The sequence below is a fragment of the Heptranchias perlo genome, chromosome 20 (genome assembly GCF_035084215.1).
Source record: "Heptranchias perlo isolate sHepPer1 chromosome 20, sHepPer1.hap1, whole genome shotgun sequence".
In the NCBI taxonomy this organism is placed as follows: Eukaryota; Metazoa; Chordata; class Chondrichthyes; order Hexanchiformes; family Hexanchidae; genus Heptranchias; species Heptranchias perlo.
In genome coordinates, this window is record NC_090344.1 from 29979361 (window position 1) to 29991315 (window position 11955).

Sequence of the window (11955 nt, forward strand, 5' to 3'; positions counted from 1 at the left end):
TAATTGACCCTCTTTCAATTAAGTATTTTTACTCCAGATTAATCCTTCTCCTTTTCCATTGTTATTCTAATCCTTATGATACTCTGTTCGCTGTTCCCGAAATGCTCCCCCAAGGACACTTGCTCCACATTAACTATCTCAATCCCTGGAACCAGGTCCAGCATTGCCTCCTAACTAATAGGTTACAGTTGCTTCACACACTGGCTCCTCCTGCCACACTTGCCAAATGCCTGCTGGATGCATCTTTATTATATCCTGTACACTTACATATATGACACTGATAGCATGAACTTGGAAAACCACGCATTGAACCTGGCACTGCATTTGTTGACTGCAAGTATCTAAAGAGCTGGGGGCAGAGCACAGTGACAGAGGATTTAAAGCAGCTGAAGACCTCTGCTTGAAATTCTGATGTTGTTTGTCTGGTGCTTCGAGTTCCGCGTTCCGTGGTGAGGATGTATTCACTGAAGCCGAGAGACAAGGCGTTCCAAGTTGGGTTGTGCATCGCAGCTGTACACAATAATGTGACTCACTCCATTCATGATTCATTTCTGATTGCTGTATTTATTTGTCTCCCAAAATAACTGATGAAGCTTCTTTTCATGTTGGTAATATCAACATTGGTGACTGCCAGCTACTGAGCTCCATTACATTGTGCGTGCAAGAATGATCAAAAGATGTGGGGGTGTAGCTCAGTGGTAGAGCATTTGACTGCAGATCAAGAGGTCTTTGGTTCGAATCCAGGCGCCCCCTTGCACATTCTAAGTGCTTCTTTTGGGGACTCAGAAAATCAGTAATCTGTCGCTGTCGTTGTTCATATTGAGTTTGCCGCACAGATCCAGGCCTTTTGACCCAACGGGTCTGTGCCAGCCTTTATGCTTCACACAAGACACCTCCCTCCCTACTTCATTTGCCCCCATCCGCACACTCTTCCATTCCTTTCGCCCCCGTGTGTTTATCTAGTTTGCCATTTCATGTATCGATGTTATTTGCCTCAACTACTCCTTAAGGTAGCGAATTCCACATTCTTGCAACTCTTTGGTAAAGAAGTTTCCCATGAATTTTCTATTGGATTTATCAGTGACTATCTTATATTGATAACCGATAGTTTTAGAGTCCCCTACGAGTGGAAACATTTTCTCTCCGTCGACCCAATCAAATCCTTTCATTATCCAAAGACCTCCATCATGTCAGCCATCAGCCTGTTAAATCTATCCTGACAGGTATTATCTTTCAGTTCTGGCATCATCATTATTTTCACCTTCGCCAATTCCTCGATATCCTTTTGATAATAGGGAGACCAGAAGTGGTCACAGTGCTCCAAGTGTGGTTTAACCAAGGATCTCGGACGACAGGTACACAAATCACTAAAAGTGGTGACGACATTACAAAAAACAAGCCAAGCACTGGGGTTCATTTCCAGGGGGTTAGAATTGAAAAGCGGAGAAGTTATGTTAAGCATGTATATTCTCCTGATAAATACTGAGACAAAGTAACTATTCAATATTCCAGCCATTTCACTGTTATTACCTCTGAGTATATCTTGTGCATTCCTTGTTGGCCCTATCCCTATCCTGATGTTATTGACATTTCAGTGCAATAATTGACTATTTCTTGATAGTTTAATTTTGTATTTCCTTTCTTCTTTCCTGATTGCTTGTTGACATCCTTCCTAACGTCTTCATTTTCCCCTTTATCATCCTTTCCTTTATTGTCCATGCAGTTAGAATATGCATTTGTTCAATTTCAATTTTACCCTTATCTCTTTATTCATCCACAATGTTTCATTATTGACAATTTGTTGTTTTTTATTAGAGGAATGTATTTCTCTTGAACTCTATTGATCACCGTTTCAAATATTTCCCAAAACCTGTTCTACATCTTTGTCAAGATTTTTTCCAAGTTCACCTTCCCACGTTCCAATCTCACCCCCTCAAAAATAGTTTGTTTCCAATCTATTAATTTGGTCTTTGTCTTCCTGATGTCTCTCTCAATCTTTTACGGTGGAGGGATTGAGGTAGGGAGTGATGTGTGAGTGAGTGAGGGAGGGAGTTGAGGAAGGAGAGAATGAGGGATGGATAGAGTGAGTGAATTAGCGTGTTCGTGAGTGTGCGAGTGACTGAATGAGTGAGAGCGAGAGGGAGGCAGGGAGAGCAGGCAGGAGCGATAAAATTACAAAAGAGAGACAGGCAGACAAGAGAGGTATCACTGCTGGATCTAGTAATGGGGAATGAAACGGAGGAGATAGGAGAAGTAAGTGTAGGCGAATATCGAGGCACGAGTGATAAGGTTTAAAATAATAATTGAGAAAGACGGCCACACGCCTATTGCCAGCACTCTCTGCGAGCATCCGCGGGTCAAATAGAGGCTTTCAGCATTTTCCACTTTTATTTCCTGGCGACGTCACAATTTCGACACTCACAGCTTCTTATTTCATGGCCAGGATGCAATTTACACACTTTCCCTTTCGTTAAGTCCCACTTCAGTTCCGTAACATGTAAATGAATCTATTGACTTAACAAATATTACAGTCACTTCACAAACTATCTCCTCCTGTCCGCTCTTGCCAAATGCCTGCTGGATTTTTATTTATTACATTGATTCGATATTCTGTACACTTACATATATGGCACTGAGAGCATGATCTTGTGAAACTGCACATTGAACCTGTTGTTTCTTGTGTTGACTGTAACGATCTAAAGAATTGGGGCAGAGCACAGTTAGAGAGCACTTGACAGCTGCTGGAGAAACATCTGGTTGAAATTCAGGTGTCGTTTGTCTGGTGCTTCCAGTTCCGCGTTCTGTGGTAAGGATGTGCTCACTGAAGTTTAGTGACAAGACTTTCCATGTCGGGTTGTGCATCGCATCTGTACACAATAGTGTGACTCACTCCGTTCATGATTCATTTCTGATTGCTGTATTTATTTGTCTCCCAGAATAACTGATGAAGCTTCTTTTCATGTTGGTAATATCAACATTGGTGACTGCCAGCTACTGAGCTCCATTACATTGTGCGTGCAAGAATGATCACAAGATGTGGGGGTGTAGCTCAGTGGTAGAGCATTTGACTGCAGATCAAAAGGTCTCTGGTTCAAATCCAGGCGCCCCCTTGCACATTCTAAGTGCTTCTTTTGGGGACTCAGAAAATCAGTAATCTGTCGCTGTCGTTGTTCATATTGAGTTTGCCGCACAGATCCAGGCCTTTTGACCCAACGGGTCTGTGCCAGCCTTCATGCTTCACACAAGACACCTCCCTCCCTACTTCATTTGCCCCCATCCGCACACTCTTCCATTCCTTTCGCCCCCGTGTGTTTATCTAGTTTGCCATTTCATGTATCGATGTTATTTGCCTCAACTACTCCTTAAGGTAGCGAATTCCACATTCTTGCAACTCTTTGGTAAAGAAGTTTCCCATGAATTCTCCATTAGATTTATCAGTGACTATCTTATATTGATAACCGATACTTTTAGAGTCCCCTACGAGTGGAATCATTTTCTCTACGTCGACCCAATCAAACCCTTTCATTATGCAAAGACCTCCATCATGTCAGCCATCAGACTGTTAAATCTATCCTGACAGGTATTATCTTTCAGTTCTGGCATCATCATTATTTTCACCTTCGCCAATTCCTCGATATTCTTTTGATATTAGGGAGACCAGAAGTGTTCACAGTGCTCCAAGTGTGGTTTAACCAAGGATCTCGGACTACAGGTACACAAATCACTAAAAGTAGTGACGACATAACAAAAAACAAGCCAAGCACTGGGGTTCATTACCAGGGGGATAGAATTGAAAAGCGGAGAAGTTATGTTAAGCATGTATAGTCTCCCTGATAAATACTGAGACGAAGTAACTATTCAATATTCCAGCCATTTCACTGTTATTACCTCTGAGGATATCTTGTGCATCCCTTGTTGGCCCTATCCCTATCCTGATGTTATTGACATTTCAGTGCAATAATTGACTATTTCTTGATAATTTAATTTTGTATTTCCTTTCTTCTTTCCTGATTGCTTGTTGGCATCCTTCCTAACGTCTTCATTTTCGCCTTTATCATCATTTCATTTATTGTCCATTTAGTTAGAATATGCATTTGTTCAATTTCAATTTTACCCTTATCTCTTTATTTATCCACAATGTTTCATTATTGAATATTTGTTGTTTTTTTCTTAGAGGAATGTATTTCTCTTGAACTCTATTGATCACCGTTTCAAATATTTCCCAAAACCTGTTCTATATCTTTGTCACGATCTTTTCCAAGTTCACCTTCCCAGGTTCCAATCTCATCCCCTCAAAAATAGTTTGTTTCCAATCTATTAATTTGGTCTTTGTCTTACTGATGTCTCTCTCAATCTTTACGGTGGAGGGATTGAGGTAGGGAGTGATGTGTGAGTGAGTGAGGGAGGGAGTGAGGGAAGGAGGAAATGAGGGATGGATAGAGTGAGTGAATTAGCGTGTTCGTGAGTGTGCGAGTGACTGAATGAGTGAGAGCGAGAGGGAGGCAGGGAGAGCAGGCAGGAGCGATAAAATTACAAATGAGAGACAGGCAGACAAGAGAGGAATCAGTGCTGGATCTAGTAATGGGAAATGAAACGGAGGAGATCGGAGAAGTAAGTGTAGGCGAATATCGAGGCACTAGTGATAAGGTTTAAAATAATAATTGAGAAAGACGGCCACACGCCTATTCCCAGCACTCTCTGCGAGCATCCGCGGGTCAAATAGAGGCTTTCAGCATTTTCCACTTTTATTTCCTGGCGACGTCACAATTTCGACACTCACAGCTTCTTATTTCATGGCCAGGATGCAATTTACACACTTTCCCTTTCGTTAAGTCCCACTTCAGTTCCGTAACCTGTAAATGAATCTATTGACTTCACAAATATTACAGTCACTTCAAACAATATCTCCTCCTGTCCACTCTTGCCAAATGCCTGCTGGATGTTTATTTATTACATTGATTCGATATTCTGTACACTTACATATATGGCACTGAGAGCATGATCTTGTGAAACTGCACATTGAACCTGTTGTTTCTTGTGTTGACTGTAACGATCTACAGAATTGGGGCAGAGCACAGTTAGAGAGCACTTGACAGCTCCTGGAGAAACATCTGGTTGAAATTCAGGTGTCGTTTGTCTGGTGCTTCCAGTTCCGTGTTCTGTGGTAAGGATGTGCTCACTGAAGTTTAGTGACAAGGCTTTCCATGTTGGGTTTTGCATCGCATCTGTGCACAATATTGTGACTCACTCCGATCATGAATCATTTCTAATTGCTGTAATTATTTGTCTCCCAGAATAACTGATGAAGCTTCTTTTCAGATTGGTTCTCACTTCAGTGCTGACTGCCAGGTACTGAACTCCGTTGCATTACTTCATCCGTGGACGATATCAATGGGTGCATTGCTAATTGCAGTGTTTCATTGTAAATCAAGCGATCGCTCGTTGAAATCCCGATACTCCCTCTTCTTTCTAAATGATTTTGTGATTCATACAGTAAGTCTGAATTCCCTGTAGCAGCAGGATTGTTGTTTACATTGAAGCTTCAGCAGAGAAACAGGTTAGCTATCTCGATTGGTCAATTCCGGTATTTATGCACCACATGAGTCACCTCCTGCCCGATTTTCATCTCGTTCTATCAGCCATACATTCCTTTCTCTTTCATCTCTTTATCGAGCTTCCCCTTTAAAGCATCTATGCCATTTGCCTCAATTATTCCTTTTGGTGGCGAGTTCCACATTCTTACCGCCCTTTGGGTAAAGAAGATTCTCCTGAATTCCCTCACAAATGGAAACGTTTTTTCTACGTCTACCCTACCGAACCCTTTCATAATCTTAAAGACCTCTATTAGGTCACCCCTCAGTCTTCCCTTTTCCAGAGAAAAGAGCTCCAACCTGTTTAGTCCTCCTGAGAAGTATATGCTCCGAGTTCTATAATCATCCTTGTGAATCTTTGTTTCAGCTTTGCCAATTCCTCTTTATTCTTCTTAAAATCTGGAGACCAGAATTGTTCACGTTACTCCAAGTGTGGTTTCCTTTTTCACTTCACCTCTGAACTTTCCATTCTCAGCCTGGTTCTCACTTGTATTATCAACCTGACATCTGCCATACGGCCACTTCCTCTGCTTCATTTTATTCTCTATCTCCTTCGTCATCCAGAGAGCTCTGGCTTTAGTTGCCCTACCTTTTCCTCTTGTGGGAATGGACACAGACTGTACCCGAACAATCTCCTCTTCAAAAGCCGCTCTTTGCTCGATTACAATTTTGATTCCATTTTACCAGGGCCGGATCAGTTCTCAATCCTCTGTAATTGACCCTCTTTCAATTAAGTATTTTTACTCCAGATTAATCCTTCTCCTTTTCCATTGTTATTCTAATCCTTATGATACTCTGTTCGCTGTTCCCGAAATGCTCCCCCAAGGACACTTGCTCCACATTAACTATCTCAATCCCTGGAACCAGGTCCAGCATTGCCTCCTAACTAATAGGTTACAGTTGCTTCACACACTGGCTCCTCCTGCCACACTTGCCAAATGCCTGCTGGATGCATCTTTATTATATCCTGTACACTTACATATATGACACTGATAGCATGAACTTGGAAAACCACGCATTGAACCTGGCACTGCATTTGTTGACTGCAAGTATCTAAAGAGCTGGGGGCAGAGCACAGTGACAGAGGATTTAAAGCAGCTGAAGACCTCTGCTTGAAATTCTGATGTTGTTTGTCTGGTGCTTCGAGTTCCGCGTTCCGTGGTGAGGATGTATTCACTGAAGCCGAGAGACAAGGCGTTCCAAGTTGGGTTGTGCATCGCAGCTGTACACAATAATGTGACTCACTCCATTCATGATTCATTTCTGATTGCTGTATTTATTTGTCTCCCAGAATAACTGATGAAGCTTCTTTTCATGTTGGTAATATCAACATTGGTGACTGCCAGCTACTGAGCTCCATTACATTGTGCGTGCAAGAATGATCAAAAGATGTGGGGGTGTAGCTCAGTGGTAGAGCATTTGACTGCAGATCAAGAGGTCTTTCGTTCGAATCCAGGCGCCCCCTTGCACATTCTAAGTGCTTCTTTTGGGGACTCAGAAAATCAGTAATCTGTCGCTGTCGTTGTTCATATTGAGTTTGCCGCACAGATCCAGGCCTTTTGACCCAACGGGTCTGTGCCAGCCTTTATGCTTCACACAAGACACCTCCCTCCCTACTTCATTTGCCCCCATCCGCACACTCTTCCATTCCTTTCGCCCCCGTGTGTTTATCTAGTTTGCCATTTCATGTATCGATGTTATTTGCCTCAACTACTCCTTAAGGTAGCGAATTCCACATTCTTGCAACTCTTTGGAAAAGAAGTTTCCCATGAATTCTCTATTGGATTTATCAGTGACTATCTTATATTGATAACCGATAGTTTTAGAGTCCCCTACGAGTGGAAACATTTTCTCTACGTCGACCCAATCAAATCCTTTCATTATCCAAAGACCTCCATCATGTCAGCCATCAGCCTGTTAAATCTATCCTGACAGGTATTATCTTTCAGTTCTGGCATCATCATTATTTTCACCTTCGCCAATTCCTCGATATCCTTTTGATAATAGGGAGACCAGAAGTGTTCACAGTGCTCCAAGTGTGGTTTAACCAAGGATCTCGGACGACAGGTACACAAATCACTAAAAGTGGTGACGACATTACAAAAAACAAGCCAAGCACTGGGGTTCATTTCCAGGGGGTTAGAATTGAAAAGCGGAGAAGTTATGTTAAGCATGTATATTCTCCTGATAAATACTGAGACAAAGTAACTATTCAATATTCCAGCCATTTCACTGTTATTACCTCTGAGTATATCTTGTGCATTCCTTGTTGGCCCTATCCCTATCCTGATGTTATTGACATTTCAGTGCAATAATTGACTATTTCTTGATAATTTAATTTTGTATTTCCTTTCTTCTTTCCTGATTGCTTGTTGACATCCTTCCTAACGTCTTCATTTTCCCCTTTATCATCCTTTCCTTTATTGTCCATGCAGTTAGAATATGCATTTGTTCAATTTCAATTTTACCCTTATCTCTTTATTCATCCACAATGTTTCATTATTGACTATTTGTTGTTTTTTATTAGAGGAATGTATTTCTCTTGAACTCTATTGATCACCGTTTCAAATATTTCCCAAAACCTGTTCTACATCTTTGTCAAGATTTTTTCCAAGTTCACCTTCCCACGTTCCAATCTCACACCCTCAAAAATAGTTTGTTTCCAATCTATTAATTTGGTCTTTGTCTTCCTGATGTCTCTCTCAATCTTTTACGGTGGAGGGATTGAGGTAGGGAGTGATGTGTGAGTGAGTGAGGGAGGGAGTTGAGGAAGGAGAGAATGAGGGATGGATAGAGTGAGTGAATTAGCGTGTTCGTGAGTGTGCGAGTGACTGAATGAGTGAGAGCGAGAGGGAGGCAGGGAGAGCAGGCAGGAGCGATAAAATTACAAATGCGAGACAGGCAGACAAGAGAGGAATCACTGCTGGATCTAGTAATGGGGAATGAAACGGAGGAGATAGGAGAAGTAAGTGTAGGCGAATATCGAGGCACGAGTGATAAGGTTTAAAATAATAATTGAGAAAGACGGCCACACGCCTATTGCCAGCACTCTCTGCGAGCATCCGCGGGTCAAATAGAGGCTTTCAGCATTTTCCACTTTTATTTCCTGGCGACGTCACAATTTCGACACTCACAGCTTCTTATTTCATGGCCAGGATGCAATTTACACACTTACCCTTTCGTTAAGTCCCACTTCAGTTCCGTAACATGTAAATGAATCTATTGACTTAACAAATATTACAGTCACTTCACAAACTATCTCCTCCTGTCCGCTCTTGCTAAATGCCTGCTGGATGTTTATTTATTACATTGATTTGATATTCTGTACACTTGAATATATGGCACTGATAGCATGATCTTGTGAAACTGCACATTGAACCTGGTGTTTCTTGTGTTGACTGTAACGATGTAAAGAGCCGGGGGCAGAGCAGAGTGAGAGAGCATTTGACTGCAGCTGGGGAAAAGTCTGGTTGAAATTGAGGTGTCGTTTGTCTGGTACTTCACGTTCCGTGTTCTGTGGTAAGGATGTGTTCACTGAAGCTTAGTGACAATGCTTTCCATATTGGGTTGTGCATCGCATCTGTACACAATTGTGTCGCTCACACTATTCATGAAACATTACTGATTGCCCGAGTGATTTGTCTCCCTGAATAACTGATAAAGCTTCTTTTCATGTTGGTTTTTCAACATTGATCACTGCCAAGTACTGAGCTCCGTCACCTTGTGTGTGTAAGAAGCGGGGCTAGTTGTGGGGGTGTCGTTCAGTGGCAGAGCATTTGACTTCAGATTAAGAGGTATTTGGTTCAAATCCAGGTACCACTTTGCATCGTAATTGCTTATCGTGTGATGCGTATGGTAAGTGTACCCTCCCTGCAGAAGCAGGATTTTTCCTTATGTTCTGTTACGTTATGCCGAAAGCAGTTGAGAAGTCCACTCATCTCGATTGTTCCATCCTGATGTTTACGCTCCACATGAGTCTCCTCCCTCCCTACTTCATCTCACCCGATCACCCTGCCCTTTACTTCATCTGCTTATCTTGCTTCCCCTTTAAAGCATCTATGCCATTCGCCTGAACTATTCCTTTTGCTGGGAGTTTCACATTCTTACCAAACTTTCGGTAAAGATGTTTCTCTTCAATTCCGATTGGCTTTATTAGTGACTAGCTCATGTTTATGACCTCTCGTTTTGGTCTCCCTCACAAATGGAAACATTCTGACGACGTCTACCCTTTAATTATCTTAAAGATCTCTATCAGGTCATCCCCCAGTCTTCTCTTTTCGAGAGAAAAGAGCTCCAACCTGTTGAGCCTTTCCTGATAAGTATTTCTTGATAAGTCCGAGTTCTATTATCATCCTTGTGAATCTTTTTTGCTGCTTTGCCAATTCCTCTCTAATCTTCTTATAATCTGGAGACCAGAACTTTTCACATTACTTCAAGTGTGGTCCAACCAAGGTTCTATCCCTGCTTATCATCTGGTTTTCAATTGTATCCCTTAGTGGTCTCAGCCCGGATCCCTGTGGAATACCACTTCTCATCTTTTGTCAGTCTGGGTAACTGCCCTTACCCTTACTCTCTGTTTTCTGTTTTGTAGCCAGCTTGCTATCCATTCTGATACTTGTCCACTGACTCCACATCCTCAGACCTTAGATATGAGTTTATAATGCTGAACCTTATCGAAGGCTTTTTGAAAATCCAAATTTATTACGACTGCTACATCAGCCATGTCTATTCTTTCTGTTACTTCTTCAAAGAATTCAATAAGATTGCTCAAGCATGACCTTCCTTTCTGAAATCCGTGCTGTCTATTATTTATTATAATTTAGTTTTCTAGATATTTTTTCTGTTGCATCATAGAGTAATCATTCCATTATCTACACTAACACCGGTTATAAACTCACTGTTTTGTTGCTCCCTGGGCTTGTTCTATCTCCCTTGTTTTATTTTAGGAATAGGATTGCTGTCCATCAGACCTCTAACAATATTCCCTTTTCTAATGAATGTTTACACATATGAAAGAATATCTCTGCTGTCTCTTCCCTAATGTCTATTAACATGCGCGGCTGCAATCGATCCTGACTGGGGGTCCTTTCCTCTCTAAGTTTGATTAGTTTATCAATTATCTTTTATGTTTTGTAGTGAAATTGCCGTTAAGGAGGAGGAATGTGAAACATTGGATGGAATAAACATGTTGAGAGAAGAAGTATTAAGGAGATTAGCATCTTTGAATGTAGATAAATCCCCAGGGCCGGATGAAATGTATCCCAGGCTGTTAAAAGAAGCAAGGGAGGAAATAACGGAGACTCTGAACATCATCTTCCAATCCTCCCTGGATAAGGCGTGGTGCTGGAGAATTGGAGGACTGCTCGTGTCTTACCGTTCTTTGAAAAGGGAGATAAGGATAGACCGAGTTATTATCGGCCAATCATTTTTCCCTCGGTGGTGGGCAAATTTTTGGAATCAATTCTGAGTGACACGTTAAACCATCACGTAGAAAGGAACGGGTTAATGAAGGACAGTCAAGATGGATCTTTAAGGGAAGTTCGTGACTGACTGACTTGATTGAATTTTTTGAGGAGGTAACAAGGATTGTCAATGACGGCAGTGCATTTGATGTCGTCCACAAGGATTCTAGCAATGGTCGACGGGAGTTTTTATGACTGGAAGGCTATTTCCAGTCAGGTTCCGCATGGCTCACTATTCGGTCCCTTGCTTTTCCTGGTATATATTAATGATTTTAACTTAAATGTACGGGCATGATAAAGAAGTTTGCTGAGGATACAAAAATTGACGGTCAACTTTTGTATTCTCTGCAAACTTCTTTATCATGCCCCCTAAATTTAAGTTAAAATCATGAATATATAGTGAGGAGGAAACCTGTAGACTGCAGGAAGATATCAACGGACTGATCAGGTGGGCAGAAAATTGACAAATTGAATTCAATCCGGACAGGTGTGAGGTGATGCATTTGGGGAGGGCAAACAAGGCAATGGAATACAAAATAAATGGAATGATACTGAGAGGTAGAGGACGTGAGGGACCTTGGAGTGCATTTGCTTTCTTCGCCGAGGCATAGAATATAAGAGCAGGGACGTTATGCTCGAGCGGTATAAAACACTGGTTATATCACAGCTTAAGTACTGCATACAGTTCTGATCACCATATTACAGGAAACAATGTAATTGTACTGGAGAGGATACAAAGGAGAGTGGACGAATGAGTGAATGAGTGAGTGAATGAGTGAGTGAGTGATTGAGTGAGTGAGCGAATGAGTGCGTGAGTAAGTGAGTGAGTGAGTGATTGAGTGACTGAATGGGTGAGTGAGTGAGTGAATAAGTGAGTGAGTGGATGAATGAGTGATTGCGAG

At 41.7% G+C, this 11955-nt stretch overlaps 3 non-coding genes across 3 annotated transcripts; all 3 read left to right on the plus strand.

Moving 5' to 3' along the window:
• Window positions 1–681: 681 nt before the first annotated feature.
• Window positions 682–753, plus strand: trnac-gca (transfer RNA cysteine (anticodon GCA)). The gene has a single exon. It is a non-coding gene; the product is annotated as a tRNA-Cys (tRNA).
• A 2285-nt stretch (window positions 754–3038) lies between these two features.
• Window positions 3039–3110, plus strand: trnac-gca (transfer RNA cysteine (anticodon GCA)). The gene has a single exon. It is a non-coding gene; the product is annotated as a tRNA-Cys (tRNA).
• Window positions 3111–6984: 3874 nt separating this feature from the next.
• Window positions 6985–7056, plus strand: trnac-gca (transfer RNA cysteine (anticodon GCA)). The gene has a single exon. It is a non-coding gene; the product is annotated as a tRNA-Cys (tRNA).
• The last annotated feature ends 4899 nt before the right edge of the window (window positions 7057–11955 follow it).